Raw genomic sequence first — 13,346 nt, 5'->3', positions numbered from 1 at the left:
CTAAGTACTAGTGAGTGCTTATGTGAGTTTATAAGCCATAAAAATGGCATTGGCCTGACAAAAATGTGAAGATGTGCAAGAACCTACCAACTACCCAATTGTGGTATGCATTGTGTGAGGCTTAGGCCCAGGATACTTATGTGTGGTGTATGGCCTAGCATGTGTCAATGGTGTTCAAGGGAACTGCTTGTACAAAGGGCTAACATGTGCTATTGGTGGTCGAAGTATGTGCTAAGACCAAGGGCCAACATATCCTGATGGTGGTCAAAGCATGTACTTATGTCATGGTTTACAAGCTAGTCAGGCCCAAAGGTTTTCTCTAAGTTGAGGAACAGTTCCAATTCTAGTAGAAAAGGGTCCGACTACTAGGGGGACTAGGCCTTGAGACCTACTAGAGGCCCAAGTTATGGGGCACTAGCAAAGAATAGTGGTATAGGAGTGATCAAAACTCCAAAGGCTCAAGCACGGTGTTTGGGTTCTAAGAAATTGAGCCAGCCCTAGGTGTAGGTGCTAATGAACGCTTAGATGAATTGACAAGCCATTAAAATGGCATTCGTATGGCAAAAATGTGAAGATGTGCTTGAACCCACCAACTGCTCAATAGTAGTGTGCATGGTATGTGGTCTAGGCTTAGGATATCACGCTCGATGTGTGGCCTAGCATATGCCAATGACATTCAAGGGAACTACTTATACAAAAGGCTAGCATGTGCCGATAGAGGTCAAAGCATATGCAAAGACTAAAGGCCAACATGTCTCAATGGTGGTCGAGACAAGTGCATGTGTCATGGTCTAAACACTGGTACATGCCCAAATGTTTTCTCTAAGTCGAGAAACAGTTCCAATTCTAATAGGAAAGGGTCTGATTGCCAAGAAGACTAAGCTTTAAGGGTTACTGGAGGCCCAGGTTGAGGGGCACTAGCCTAGAATAGTGGTATGGGCAGTGATCAAGACTCTAGAGGCTCAGGCACAGTGTTTAAGTTTTATAGAATTAAGCCAAGCTCAGGTGTAGGCATTGGTGAGCACTTAGATGAATTGAGGCATGTGTATGTGTCATGGTCTGTAAGTTGGTCCAAGCCCAAAGGTTCTCTCTAAGCTGAGGAATAGTCTCAATTCTAGTATGACAGGGTTCGACTACTAAGCAAACCAAGCCATAAGGCTTACTAGAGTCTTAAGTCATAGGGAACTACTGAAAATAGTGGTATGGACAACAATCAAGTCTCTAGAGACACAAGCAAGGTTTTCAGGTTTGGTAGAATTGAGCTAGGTTCGGGTACATGCACTTGTGAGCAATGTGCGATCACACAGTCAGACCTAGGTGCAGGCACTGATAATTAAGGTGCGAGCACACGATCAAACCCATGCATGGGATTACCTAAACATAGTCCTGGAAAGATCAAATTTGTGGGCTTCTAGAATGCCTAATACTATAGCATAATCTTTGACAAGCTAGAATTATGCTAAGCACTTAAGTTTCGTAGGTTGATAATTTTTTACAAGTGCCAGCATCTAGTGATGGTGTTCGAGGTAGCATCCTGAACTAAAGGGCCAGCATTTGCTGATGGTATTCGAGAAAATAATAGGCCAACATCTACCAATGGTGTTGGATGTAATTACCCGCACAAACCAAGGGCCAAGTGCTGTCAATAGTGTGCAGGCAGAACTGATCCAAGGGCCAGTCACACCAAGGGTTAGCTTGTTCCTATAACAAATACCAAAGGCATTTGGTTGTCATTTACTTGGATGCTTGAGGTAGAGATGTCATCCACCAGCCCAATCGATTGCAATGGAGAACACCATTCATCCCCTAACCCAAAGAGGTACGATTTAAAAAAATAAAGTTAATAGACTTTAATGGGTGTGAGGGGAAGGGATGAATTGAAGCAACAAAGGGCTAAATCTTAGTGAATCATGGCAGAGTGGCAGCAAGGCCACTCTACTGCTTACAGTACTCCATCACATAATTAAGTCATCTGTAAAGGATTCTACCTATTGCTTTGTGGGAATTAAGCTCTAAGGAGGCCCGCATAATTTGTTCACCTCAAAGGCTGCACCTACAACATGTACCTTTTGGGGCCATAGGCTTCTACTATGGGTTGATAATTGGGTGACAAGCACATGCGTCACTTCTAGCCCAGATTCTGACTTAAAGGTGTTCAGTCATAATCTAGCACATGGTAGCTTTGTACCATTGACTTTTAACCAAGCACGATGACTAATTGTGTGAATCAATAGTTCCTCTCTACTAGGTTGAATTATTATTGTGACACTACCATCAATAAGGTAAAACTAACATATCTCATGATAGTCTAAACCCAGCTCATGTTCTCTATTAATGGGTGAACAATCCAACACTTAGTGAATTCGGCTTCACAATGATTGGAAAAGTTGGCATCGAAGGATTAAAAAGCAATGTTGCTATGCATGCTTAGCTACCACTAGCCAGTTATCCCTATGGTAACTTTTTTGACACCTTTAGCTTCAAATTCCAAAAGTATAAAGGATTGATAGGCCATGCTTTCATAATTTATATTCAAACTGGAAATTAGAATCAAATAAGCTTTTACCCTTTTGTCCCACTTATGTTTTCTATTCTTATTGAGCTCATCTTAGGACACCTGTATTATCTTTTAACAAATTTGCCTTCCTAGCCAAACTCCCCTACCTAAGAATGTTTTTTACCTTGATTGACTAACTGAGGCTGACCTTAGGTTTTAAAAAAAAAGGTTGTGCCCTACTTTCAATTCACAGAATAAGTAAAATAACGTTAAAAGTAGTGGTATTTCAATTTCATTCGAGGTCTCCCACTTATCTTACACTTCTCAAGTCATTTCACAAAGTTAGACTAAAGTCAACTTAATAAGGTCTTCTCTTTCTGTTGATTCTACCAAGCCCATTCCCTTGGCTGTGGTTTCGCTAGATGGTAGACAGGGATAATGGGAATCTCATTAATCCATTAATGTGCATCACTAATTAGATGACAAGGCATTTGGCTACTTTAAGAAAGTCATAGTTACTCTTGTCGTTTATCCAAGCTTGGTTGAATTTCTTCACATTGACACTCAAAGCACTGGGTAGAAATCACATTGCGTGAACATCCATAATGACCATCACAATGCTTTTGTTTTAATTAAACAATCAGATTCCCCTTATCTATATCAGTTTTGAGTCAACTGTTCATCACCTGAGAAAAGCCCTTGAGGGAGCCTTTCCCAGTCTATCCCTTGGTTGGCATGCGGTGACCTACTCTTGCCATGGAAGCAACTCAAGTAGTGCTTCAATAGCTGATAGGTTTGACATTGGGACCCTAATGCCTAGCCTTTAGAGCCAATTCTTTTCTCTAGGTTACAGATCCATTTTGTCAATTTCCCTTGCCTACATTGTTCCATCGACCAGAGGCTATTCACCTTGGAAACTTGATGGGGTTATAAGTACAACTGGGCACAGATAGCATGATACTTTAGATTTTTAAGGGTCGTTGAGGGTGCACCAGACACCACGTGACATGTGGTGCTCTTTCGACTACTAGACCCTACCTCCAACTGAGCTGTTTCTAGGATGGGTAGGTAGTTAAACAAAAAAGATAACTCTTCCTGAGGCCCCTGCCGATGACTGCAAACTCCCTAACGTTGCCATTAGCCTCTGCTTTCTGGCTTAGGAATTTTAACCCGATTCCCTTCCAAAGCTTGCACTCAATGCGCTGTTGGACTAACTCCCCCCATCTCTTAGGATCGACTAACCCATGTTCAAGTGCTATTCACATGGAACCTTTCCCCCCTTCAGCCTTCAAAGTTCTCATTTGAATATTTTCTATTTATTTCAAATAGTTATGACCTTTGGTTTGTGATAAACAAATTGTTTCTGTCCATACAAGCTTATTTGAAATAAAAATAATACTAGTTTATCAATATTTCAAAAATTAATAAGTAAAAGATTTATAAAATGAATCTGTTTACTGAGTAAGCTCAAATTATTATGACTGTTTGAGCAATCTTTTATTTCAAATAGTTAGGATCTTTTTTTTGTCATAAAACAATTGTTTCTATTCATACAAGTTTATTCAGAATAACATAATACTACTTTATTAATATTTTGCAAGTTAATACGTAGGAGATTTAAAATATACATATGTTTATCGTCCAAGTTCAAATAGTAATGTCCATTTGAACAATTATCTATTTTAAATTATCATGACCTTTTGTTTTGTGGTAAAACAATTATTTCTATTCATACAGAATTATTCAAAATAAAATAATACAAATTTATTAATATTTTGAAAATTAATAAGAGATTTAAAAATTAAATATATTTACTGAACCGGTTCAAATAGTTATAACTATTTGAACAATTATCTATCTCAAATCGTAATGATCTTTATTTTGTCATACAACAATTGTTTCTTTTCACATAAGCTTATTCGATTAAAATGATACTAATTTAATAATATTCTAAAAATTAATAAGTAAGAGATTTAAAAAATAAATATGTTTGTCGAACCAGTTTAAATAGTTAAAACTATTTGAACAATTATCTATTTCAAATCATTCTAACCTTTTGTTTAGTCATAAAACTATTATTTTAGTTCATACAAACTTATTCGGAATAAAATAATACTAATGTATTAACATTCAAAAAATTAATAAGCAAGAGATTTAAAAAAATAAATCTGTTTACTGAAAAATTTTAATTAGATATGACTATTTGAACAATTATCTATTTAAAATTGTTTTAACATTTTGTCTTGTCATAAAATAATTGTTTCAATTAATAACGTATTTGAAATAAAATAATACTACGTTATTAATATTTTAAAAATTATTAAGCAAGAGATTTAAAAACTAAAGTTGTTTTTTAAAGCAATTCTAATAGTTACGACTATTTGGATAAATATCAATCTCAAATCATTATGATCTTTATTTTGTCATAAAACAATTGTTTCTGATCATACAAGTTAATTCAGATAAAAATAATACTAGTTTAATAATATTTTTAAAATTAATAAATAATTTAAAAAATAAATATGTTTGCTGAATCAATTCAAATAGTTAAGATTATTAGAATAATTATCTATTTCAAATCATTTTGACCTTTTGTTTAGTCATAAAATAATTTTTTAGTTCAAACAAGCTTATTCGAAAGAAAATAGTACTAATTTATTAACTTTCCAAAAATTAATAAGCAAGAGATTTGAAAAAATAAATTTATTTACTGAACAAGTTCAAATAGCTATAACTATTTAAATAATAATCTATTTAAAATCGATATGAACTTTTGTTTTGTCATAAAACAATTGTTTTAGTTCACAAAAGTTTATCCAAAAAAAATAATACTAGTTTATTAATATTTTAAAAATTAATAAGAGATTTAAAAAATAAATCAGTTTACTGAATCAATTTAAATAATTATGGATATTTAAATAATTATCTATTTCAAATCGTTATTACCTTTCATTTTGTCATAAAACAATTGCTTTTCAACATACAAGCTTATTTGAAATAAAATTGTTAGTACTTTTCATTTTGTCATAAAACAATAATTTTGAACATACACATTTATTTGAAATAAAATAATACTAATTTATTAATATTTCAAGAATTAGTATGATATTCAAAAAATAAATCTATTTACTGAATAAGTTCAAACAGTTATGACTGTTTGAACAATTATCTATTTCAAATTGTTACAACCTTTTTTGTTTTATCATAAAATAATTATTGCTGTTCATATAAATTTATTTGGAATAAAATAATACTAAATTAATAATATTCTAAAAATTCATAACTAAAAGATTTAAAAATTAAATTTGTTTGTCGAACCAGTTCAAATAGTTATAACCTTATTTTAAATCGTTATAACCTTATTTCAAATAATACTATATGAATAATTATCTATTATTTTAAATCGTTATAACCTTTTGTTTTGTTATAAAATAATTATTTCAACTCATCCAAGTTTATTCATAATAAAATAAAACTAATTTTTTAATATTTTAAAATTTTATAAGAGATTTAAAAAATAATGTTATTTATGGAACCACTTCAAATAATTATATCTATTTGAACAATTATATATTTTAATTTGTTATAACCTTTTATTTTCTCATAAAATAATTATTTCTATTCATACAAGCTTATTCAAAATAAAATAATACTAATCTAATAATATTTTGACAATTAATAACTAAGAGATTTAAAAAATAAATTTGTTTAACTATTTGTACTGGTCAGGCAAGTAGATTCATTTTTTAAATCTGTTATTTTTTAATTTTTAGAATATCAATAAATTAGCATACTTTATTCTGAATAAGACTATATCAATAGAAACAATTGTTTTATAACAAAACAAATGGTTATAATGATTTGAAATAAATAATTGTTCAAATTGTTATAACTACTTGAATTGGTTTGGTAAATAGATTTATTTTTTTAAATCTCTTATTAATTTTCAAAATATTAAAACATAAATGTTATTTTATTCAAAACAAACTTATATGAATATAAATATTTGTTTTACGATAAAACAAAAGGTTATAACGATTTAAAATAGATAATTATTCATATAGCCTTAACTATTTGAATTAGTTCAACAAACAAATTTATTTTTTAAATCTCTTAGTTATTGATTTTCATAATATTATTAGATAAGTATTATTTTATTCTGAATAAGCTTATATGAACATAAATAATTATTTTATTATTTGAAATATATAATTATTCAAATAGTAATAATTATTTAAACTAGTCCGATAAGTATATTTATTTATTAATTCTCCTACTTATTAGTTTTTGAACTATTAATAAATTAATATTATTTTATTCCAAATAAACTTGTATGATGAAAAACAATTTTTTTATAACAAAATAAAAAGTTCATAACGATTTGAAATAGATAATTATTCAAGTGGTCATAATTATTTGAACTAATTCGATAAACTGATTTATTTTTTAAATCTCCAACTTCTCAAATTTTGAAATATTAATAAAGTAATATTATTTTATTTTGGATAAGTTTTATTAAACTAAAATAATTGTTTTATGATAAAACAAAAGTTTATAACAATTTTAAATAGATAATTGTTCAAATAGTCTTAACTATTTGAACTTATTTAGTAAACAGATTTATTTTTTAAAATTTCTTATTAATTTTTTGAATGTAAATAAAATTATTTTATTTTATTTCAAATTAGCTTGTATGAACTGAAATAAAAAAATTTTCTGACAAAACAAAAGGTCAGAATGATTTGAAATAGACAATTATTCTAATAGTCTTAACTATTATAACTGGTTTGGCAAGCACATTTATTTTTTAAATCTCTTACTTATTAATTTTTAGAATATTATTAGTTTAGCATTATTTTATTCAGAATAAGCTTGCATGAATAGAAACAATTTGTTTTCTGACAAAACAAAGATCATACTATTTGAGATAGGTAATTGTTGAAATAGTCATAACTATTTAAACTGGTTTGGTAAACAGATTTAGCTTTTAAATGTCTTATTAATTTTTGAAATATTAATAAATTAGTATTACTTGATTCTAAATAATTTTGTATGAATAAAACAATTGTTTTACAACAAAACAAAATGCCATAATGATTTGAAATAGATAATAGTTCAAATGGATATGACTATTTGAATTTGTTCGGTAAACATATTTATTTTTTAAATCTCCAACTTATTAATTTTTAGAATATTAATAAATTAGTATTATTTTATTTCGAATAAACTTATATGAATAGAAACAATTGTTTTAGGACAAAACAAAATGTCATAATGATTTGAAATAAATAATTGTTCAAATAGTCATAACTATTTAAACTCGCTCGTTAAACAAATTTTATTTTTTAAATCTTTTACTTATTAATTTTTAGAATTTTAATAAATTAGTATTATTTCTATTTCGAATAAGTTTTTATGAGCAAAATCAATTAGTTTATGATGAAACAAAAGATCATATGATGTGAAATGGATAATTGTTCAAATAGTCATAACTATTTGAATGTGTTCAGAAAACATTTTTTTCTTATTAATTTTTGGAATATTAATAAATTTAAATTATTTTATTCAAAATAAGCTTGCATGAACAAAACCAATTATTTTGTGGCAAAACAAAAAGTCATAATGTTTTAAAATAGATAATTGTTCATATAGTCATAACTATTTGAACTTATTTGGTAAATGGATTCCTTTTTTTGTTCTCTTACTCATTAATTTTTGGAATATTAATAAATTAGTATTATTTTACTTCAAATAAACTTACATGACCTGAAACAATTGTTTTATTACAAAAGAAAAAGTCATAATGATTTGAAATAGATAATTATTTAAATAGTCATGACTATTTGAACTTATTTGGCAAACATATTTATTTTTTAAAATCTATTAGTTATTAATTGTCGAAATATTAATAAATTAATATTATTTTAATCTAAATAAACTTGTATGAACAGAAACAATTGTTTTATGATAAAACAAAAAGCCATAACAAGTTGAAATAAATAATTACACAAATAGTCATAACGATTTGAACTTGTTTGGTAAACAAATTTATTTTTTAAATCTTTTACATTTTTAATTGTCTTAATATTAATAAATTTGAATTATATTATTTGAAATAAGATTGTATGAATAGATAAAATTCTTTTGTGACAAAACAAAAAGCTATAGCGATTTCAAATAGATAATTGTTCAAACAGTCATAATTATTTAAACTTTTTCAGTAAACAGATTCATCTTTTTAAATTTCTTTATTATTAATTTTTGAATTACTAATAAATTAGTATTAGTTTATTTCGAATAAGCTTATATGAACTGAAACATTTCTTTTATGACAAAACAAAAGGTCATAACGATTTGAAATAGATAATTATTCAAAAAATCATGAGTATTTGATCTAGTTTAGTAAACATATTTATTTTTTAAATTTTACTTATCAATTGCTGAAATATTAATAAATTAGTATTATTTTACTCCAAATAAGCATGTATGAATAGAAACAATTATTTTATAACGAAACAAAAAGTCATAAGATTTAAAATAAATAATTGCTCAAATAGTCAAAACTATTTGAACTAGTTTGATAAATAGATTTATTTTTTAAATCTCTTATAATATTTGAAATATTAATAGATTAGTATTATTTTATTTTGAACAAATTTATATGAACAAAAGCATTTATTTTATGACAAAACAAAAGGTCATAATGATTTGGAATAGATAATTGTTCAAATAATCATAATTATTTGAACTGGATAGGTAAATAGAATTATTTTTTAAATCTCTTACTTATTTATTTTTGAAATATTAATAAATTTGTTTTATTTTATTCCAAGTAAGCTATTATGAATTCAAAAACCTTATTTTATGACAAAACAAAAGGTCATAACGATTTGAAATAGATAATTGTTCATATAGTCTTAAATATTGGAACTAATTTGGCAAATAAATTTATTTTTTAATTCTCTTAGCTTTTAATTTTCATAATATTATTATATTAGTATTATTTTATTTCGAATAAGTTTGTATGAACAAAAATAATTGTTTTATGACAAAACAAAATGTTATAACAATTTGAAGTTTATAATTGTTCAAATAGTCATTGTTGTTTGAACTAGTTTAGTAAATAGATTTATTTTTTAAATCTCTTCCTTATTAATTTTTAAAAGATTAATAAATAGTATTATTGTATTCTGAATAAAATTGAATGCTCAAATACAATTATTATATGACAAAACCAAAGGTAATAACAATTTCAAATAGATAATTGATAAAATGATCATAATTATTTGAATTGATTCGATAAACAGATTCACTTTTTAAATAACTTACTTATTAATTTTTGGAATATTAATAAATTAGTATTATTTTATTTTGAATAAGCTTCTATGACCTGAAACAATTGTTTTATGATAAAACAAATGGTCGTAATGATTTTAAATAGATAATTGTTCATATAGTCTTAACTGTTTAAGCTACTTCAGCAAATCGATTTATTTTTTAAATCTCTTAGTTATTAATTTTGGGAATATTATTAAATTAGTATTATTTTATTCCAAATAAGCTTATATGAATTGAAACAATTATTTTACGATAGAACGAAAGGTTACAACAATTTAGAATAGATAATTGTTTAAATAGGAACTGATTCAAAAAATAGATATATTTTTTAAATCTCCTTCCTATTAATTTTTGAAATTTTAATAAATTAATACTATTTTATTTCAAATAGGCTTGTATGATGAAAAACAATTATTTTATGAAAAAACAAAAGTTTGTAATGATTTGAAATATATAATTGTTCAAATGGCCATAATTATTTGAACTAGTTCGATGTATTTTTTAAATCTCTAATATATCAATTTTTGAAGTATTAATAAAGTAATATTATTTTATTTCAGATAAGCTTTTATAAATTGAAGATTTTGTTTTATGATAAAACTAAAAGGTCATATTTATTTTAAATAGATAATTGTTCAAATAGTCATAACTATTTGAACTTGTTTGATAAACAAATTTATTTTTTAAAATATATTGTTTTTTAATTTTTTGAATGCTAATAAATTAATATTATTTTATTTTGAATAAGCATGCATGAACTAAAAATACTATTTTATGACAAGCAAAAGGTCAAAACGATTTGAAATAGATAATTGTTCTAATTTTCTTATCCATTTGAATTAGTTTGGCAAACACATTTATTTTTTAAATCTTTTATTAGAATATTATTAATTTATCAATATTTTACTCCAAATAAGCTTGTATGAACAAAACAATTGCTTTATGACAAAAAAATATCATAACGATTTGAGATAGATAATTGTTCAAAAAATCATAATTATTTGAATCAGTTCAATATAAAGATTTAGTTTTTAAATCTTTTATTAATTTTTGAAATATTAGTAAATTAGTATTATTTTATTTTGAATAATTTTGTATGAATAGAAACAATTATTTTATGATAAAACAAAATATAATAATAATTTGATATACATAGTAGTTCAAATAGACATGACTATTTAAGCTTGTTTGGTGAAAAAAATTATTTTTTAAATTTTCAACTTATTAATTTTTAAAATATTAATAAATTAGTATTATTTTATTTCAAATAAAGTTGTATAAATAGAAACAATTGTTTTATGACAAAACAAAAGATCATAATGATTTGAAATAAATAATTATTCAAATAGTCATAACTATTTGAACTTGCTTGATAAAGAAATTTATTTTTTAAATCTTTTACTTATTAATTTTTTTAATTTTAATAAGTTAGTATTATTTCATTTCAAATAAGCTTTTATGAACAGAAACAATTGGTTTATGACAAAACAAAATGTCATAACAATTTTAAATAGATAACTGTTTAAATAGTCATAACTATTTGAAAATGTTTAGAAAATATATTTATTTTTAAATTTTTACTTATTAATTTTTGAAATATTAATAAATTTTTATTATTTTATTCGAAATATGCTTGCCTGGATAGAACCAAATGTTTTATGAGAAAATAGAATGTCATAATATTTTAAAATAGATAATTGTTCAAATAGTCATAACTATTTGAACATGTTTGGTAACAAGATTTATTTTTTAATTCTCTTTCTCATTAATTTCTAGAATATTAATAAATTAGTATTATTTTATTTCAAATAAGCTTATGTGAACTAAAACAATTGTTTTATTACAAAACAAAAGGTCACAATGATTTGAAATAGATAATAATTCAGATAGTCATAACTATTTGAACATGTTAGGTAACAAGATTCCTTTCTTAATTCTCTTTTTCATTAATTTTTGGAATATTAAAAAATTAGTAGTATTTTATTTCAAATAAGCTTATATGAGCTAAAATAATTGTTTTATTACAAAACAAAAGGTCACAATGATTTGAAATAGATAATTATTCAAATAATTATGACTAGTTGAACTTGTTCAAAAAACATATTTATTTTTTAAATATTCTACTTATTAATTGTCAAAATATTAATAAATTAATATTTTGTTAATCAAAATAAACATGTATGATAGAAACAATTATTTTATGATAAAACAAAAATCATACCAATTTGAAATAAATAATTTTTCAAATAGTGATAAAGATTTGATATTGTTCAATAAATAGAATTATTTTTTAAATCTTTTACTTATTAATTGCCTTAATATTAATATATTTGTATTATTTTATTCAAAAGAAGCTTGTATGAATAGAAAAAATCATTTTATGACAAAACAAAAGGTTATAGTGATTTCAAATAGATAATTGTCAAAATAGTCAAACTGTTTGACAAATAGATTCATTTTTTTAATCTTTTAATTATTCATTTTCATAATATTAATAACTTAGTATTATTTTATTTCAAATAAGCTTGTATGAATTGAAATAATTTTTTTATGACAAAATAAAATGTCATAACCATTTGAAATAGATAATTAGTCAAATAGTCATGACTATTTGATCTAGTTCGATAAGCATATTTATTTTTTTAATTTTTTACTTATTAATTGTTGAAATATTAATAAATTGGTATTATTTTCATCCGAATAAGCTTATATGAACAAAAACTATTGTCTTATAACAAAAAAAAAAGGTCATAACAATTTGAAATAAATAATTGCACAAATAGTCATAACGATTTGAACTTGTTCGGTAAACAAATTTATTTTTTAAATTTTTTACTTATTAATTGTCTTAATATTAATAAATTTGTATTATTTTATTCGAAATAAGTTTGTACGAATAGAAAAAAATCATTTTATGACAAAACAAAAGGTTATAGCAATTTCAAATAGATAATTGTTCAAATAGTCATCATTATTTAAACTTGTTTCTTAAATAGATTCATTTTTTAAATCTCTTAATTATTAGTTTTTAGAATATTAATAGCTTAGTATTATTTTATTTCAAATAAGCTTATATGAACTGAAATGATTTTTTATGACAAAACAAAAGGCCATAACGATTTGAAATAGATAATTATTCAAATAGTCATGACTATTTGATCTAGTTCGGTAAGTATATTTATTTTTAAAATTTTTTACTTATTAATTGTTGAAATATTAATAAATTGGTATTATTCTAATCCAAATAAGCTTGTATGAACAAAAACTATTGTTTTATAATAGAACAAAAAGTCATAGCAATTTGAAATAAATAATTGTTCAAATAATCATAACTATTTGAACTAGTTTGATAAACATATTTATTTTTTAAATCTCTTATTAATTTTTAAAATATTAATAGATTAGTATTCCTTTATTTCAAGCAAACTTACAGATCAAAAACATTTTTTTTATGACAGAACAAAAGGTCATTACTATTTGAAAAAGATAATTGTTTAGATAGTCATAATTA

At 24.9% G+C, this 13,346-nt stretch overlaps 1 pseudogene; it reads right to left on the bottom strand.

The window, feature by feature from the left end:
- Positions 1-1,872: 1,872 nt before the first annotated feature.
- On the bottom strand, positions 1,873-4,318 carry LOC149516296 (25S ribosomal RNA; annotated as a pseudogene).
- Positions 4,319-13,346: the final 9,028 nt, after the last annotated feature.

Source organism: Durio zibethinus, chromosome 10 (assembly GCF_047325235.1).
Source record: "Durio zibethinus cultivar Kanyao isolate XHJ-2024 chromosome 10, ASM4732523v1, whole genome shotgun sequence".
Classification (NCBI taxonomy): Eukaryota; Viridiplantae; Streptophyta; class Magnoliopsida; order Malvales; family Malvaceae; genus Durio; species Durio zibethinus.
The sequence above is the reverse complement of the archived record's forward strand: the minus strand, read 5'-3'. Positions and strand labels throughout refer to the sequence as shown.